Source organism: Alexandromys fortis, unplaced genomic scaffold (genome assembly GCF_014885135.2).
Source record: "Alexandromys fortis isolate MF-2015 unplaced genomic scaffold, M_Fortis_MF-2015_v1.1 scaffold_5, whole genome shotgun sequence".
NCBI classification, from domain to species: domain Eukaryota; kingdom Metazoa; phylum Chordata; class Mammalia; order Rodentia; family Cricetidae; genus Alexandromys; species Alexandromys fortis.
The window spans coordinates 1,925,721-1,929,718 of NW_026067924.1; the positions used below are offsets into that span (position 1 = coordinate 1,925,721).

Consider the following 3,998-nt stretch of genomic DNA (forward strand, 5'->3'; position numbering starts at 1 on the left):
AGAAAGCTGGCTCTCCCTCTCCCAGCTGCTATCAGTTCCCAGTAACACCTCAACTAGGGATGGGCCTTCAAACACCAAGACCAGAAGAGAAACTCCCATGTCACGTAATCAAACTCTAAAAGTACAGAAAAAGAAAGCAATATTTATCTTCTTATATGACACAGTTTGATCCTTAGGATCGCCAAATAACTTTCCCTCCTTTAAAAATATTCAAAATAAAAAATCATTTATATCTGAGAGTCAGCAGTTTAGTAATTTATACTCAGTATTTCTTCCTTTTCAGAACAAAAAGCAATGGGATGAGAGAGCTGTCTCCGCACGGAGGGGGATGTTTGCTCTGCCGTCCTTAGGAGTTTCAAAGCTGCAGTTTAAGTTCACAGCACAGGGCAGCAGGCAGGGAAGCAAGGAGAGGGTAGCCAGCAGTACAAATTCAGTGTTTCTTAACACTCAGTCTTTTTCATCATACTTAAAATATCTGTCATAGCCAGGCGGTGTTGGCACACACCAGCACTCAGGAGGCAAAGGCAGGTGGATCTCTGTGAGTTCCAAGACAGCCAGGACTATACAAAGAAATCTTGTCTCAGAACCCTCCCTACCCCCCCAAAAAAAAACCTTATTTATAAATCTAATTATTTCATATAATTAGGAATAAACATTTCTAAAATCCTATCTATCTATCTATCTATCTATCTATCTATCTATCTATCTATCATCTATATGTGTGCGTATACCTATCATCTATCTGTCTATCTGTCTACATCTTTGGTAATAAACCAATAGATTAAAGTAGAAAGAATTTTCAAGTTCCATGAACCAGTCTAATAAATCAGCGGTTCTCAACCTCCCCAGTGCTGTAACCCTTTAATACAGTTCCTCCTGTCGTGGTGACCCCAAACATACAAACATACAATTATTTCACGGCTACTTTATTACTGTCATTTTGCTGTTGTTATGAATTGCAATGTAAATATCTGATATGAAAGGATATCTGATATGTGAGCCCTATGAAATGGTTGTTTAACCCTCCCAAAAGGGTCATGACCCACAGGCTGAGAACCAGTGTGATAAATTATGGTTTTGAAGAGATCATGGGAACCCCTACTTTACAGCCAGTTGTTTACAAGTACGAGAGGCCCAGACTTGTGACTGGCCACTTAAGTAGGAAGTTGAAGGAAGCCCTTAACTGCTGGGGTCTGTGCCAATTGGTATTTAAATACTTGCGCACGCACACAAACACACCCCCACACACGCATACACACACACACACACACACACACACACACCAGGTTCAGGGAGCAACCCTATTAATAAATGAAGACAGTTACTTCTGAAAGGATTTTCTCCCTTGGAGAGAGTACTGTGAGAAGGCCTGGTATTGGGGTGTATGCCATTAGCCCCACACTCAGGAGGCAGAGGCACACCTCTGTGTGTTCAAGCCCAGTTTGGTTTACATCGTGAGTTCCAAGTTAGCCAGTAGGATTTCGTCTCATATATATAAATTTCAGGTGTTGTCAAAAACTATACAGTTGTGTCACCTCTGGGACAAACTGGTGTCAAGCAGGGACATGGAATTGCTTTACTTGTTTAAATTTTCCCAACAGTTTCAGTGGGTTTTTTTTTTTTTACTCTATTTATAAAACAACCAAAATGCACCATGTCCCAAATTAGTGTTTAAAAACAACTAATTAACACCAGACAGATGGAAAGTTCCTTGCTGGATCCCAACAACAACAACAACAACAACAACAAACTCTTTATATAATTAAGTACACGGCATTGATAAAAAAAATTTTCTTTTTTAAAAACAGGGTCTCATTCTGTAGCCCAGACTGACCTCAAACTCGCAGTGACTCTCCTGCCTTAGTCTCCCAAGTGCCGAGATTCCTGGCCTGAACCACCAGGCTCAGCTCACAATCTAGAAGGCTGAGGATGAGTGGTCTAGCGCTGGCCTAGCACTAGCGTGGGGGTATGACCTTTGACCTTTGACCTTGTGCTGCTTTCACTCGTCTCTGCCTCTGTTAGCGTTACAGAAGGAAAATTGTTTCTCTCCTCCCCTCCCCCCCCCCACTGCCACCAACTGTTACCTTCACCTGCCCAGAGCAATAGAGACCGCAACCACTGAAAATATTAACAGGGAGATCATAGCTATGTTTTTCCTGGGAAACTATGAAAGGAAATAAGTCCTTTCAAGCAGTCGATTATCTTCTGTGTTTTGCCATAGTGATAACAAAACACAAAAGCTCACGCAGACCTTAGCTAGAAACATGGCATTGCTTCAAACAGTCGGCCCCTACTCCCACTCTGTCCGCGTGGAAGCCCACATGAAATTCCTGGGGCTTGGTTATTAGAAATGTTTCGGCCAAGTGGTGAGTAGGCTCTAAAATGCATCGACTGCCCCGTGGCAGTAAACAACTTACAGGTTGGGCATCCCTTAGTCAGAATGCTCAGGACCACTGTGGTTGAGGTTTGGTTTTGGTTTGGAACTTGGGAAAAATCTGGGCTCGCATAGTAAGATAGGTTGTGGGTACAAGGGATCCAAGTCAAAACACAAAATTCAAATTACGTTTCATACTTACCTCATACACATAGCCTAAAGACAATTTTATACATCATTTTAGCAGGTCTGTGTTTGTGATTCGTCTGTGGCCTCTCATGTGTCGTCAGGTGTGGTGTTTTCTACTTGTAGTGTGCCAACGATGCTCAAAAGGGTCAGACTTTGGAGTGCCAGGGGTTTGTGTTTTCTGATTAAGGGCACTCGGTCTCTAGTAGATTTTTACCTATTACGTTAGCCACTTTTCTCATTGTTCGTTTCTCGACAACCTGAAAATAAGCAGCCAAAGAGAGGCAGGTCTGTTTTGGCTCACGGTGTGAGAGTTCTGTCCATCTATGAAGGGAAAGCATGGCGGTTGAAGCAGCTTGTGGCTGTAGCAGCAGCAGAGGGGAGGCTGCTTGTTCACATCTTGGTAGGAAGAGAAGGCAAAGGGGGACAGGCAGTGGGGCTGGGTTTCAGTTCAAGGTCTTCTCCCAACAACCCAGTTTCTTCATTTAGGCTCTACCTCCTAAACGTGTCAAAATCTCTCAAATATGTCTGTGCCTGCTTGCCTGTAGAGGCCAGAGAAGGCAATACATTCCCTGCAGCCGGAGCCAGCGATGTACATGCAGACAAACGCTGAAACACATAAAACAATAATGGTAAAATTTAAAAAGAAGAAAAGAAATTTGCAATATTCCATCATCCCTGGACAACTGGTATAAAAACCTCCCACATATTCAATGGAACCCTGCCTAGTTCCTTGGTGTTGAGAGCTCACGGCACCCTGGCCTTCCCTCTTCCCCATTCCTCTTCCCCTCCTTTCCCTTTCCTCCACTTCTCTTCTCTTCCCTTCTTTGCTTGCTGCGTCAGAATCTTATTGTGTAACCCAGCAACTCACGTTACATCCTAACAGGACTTCGGGCTTGGTGTCTTCCTTCTTCAGTGTCCCAAGTGCCGGTGTTGCAAACCACTGAGCATGCCAGCCCTGCTCTCGGATTACCTTCCCCATTAGGTCACATCTTCACAGAGAGTCACTTCTTCTCACAGTTCACAGCCAAACACTTCCTGATTTCTTCCCCGGGTAGCAGTCTATAGGCTCCCTGAAGATGGAGATGATACTTGTGGTGATAAAACAGACTTCCTGTTACTCACACTGTGTCTGCAGCCTGGCTTTGTGTGTGAATGAACAGGGCTGGCAGAATCTGGACTGAGATTTGGCAGATAAATTGGAAGACATTGTAGAGAAAGTACAGTCCGATTATATATTTGCATTGGGTAGCAGGGGTGTTGTGAAGGGGAAAAAGCATAGTATTATAATCTCCTAATTTTCCAATGTGTCTTAGATATTTTAATATGTGAACTGTATGTCTGTTAATGGCTATGCTCCTAAATTTCATTTTCTTTTCTTTTCTTTCTTTCTTTCTTTTTTTTTTTTTTTTTTTTTTTTTTTTTTTTTTTTTTTTTT

At 42.8% G+C, this 3,998-nt stretch overlaps 1 long non-coding RNA gene across 1 annotated transcript in view; it reads right to left on the reverse strand.

Annotated features, from left to right (window-relative positions):
• Positions 1–716: 716 nt before the first annotated feature.
• The window catches only part of LOC126501605 (uncharacterized), a 5,760-nt gene continuing 2,478 nt past the window's right edge, over positions 717–3,998 (reverse strand). The window contains exons 2-3 of the long non-coding RNA XR_007591736.1: positions 3,432–3,633; positions 717–3,169 (exon numbers count right to left, since the gene is read on the reverse strand). This is a non-coding gene — a long non-coding RNA (uncharacterized lncRNA). The remainder of the gene's footprint in view (positions 3,170–3,431; positions 3,634–3,998) is intronic.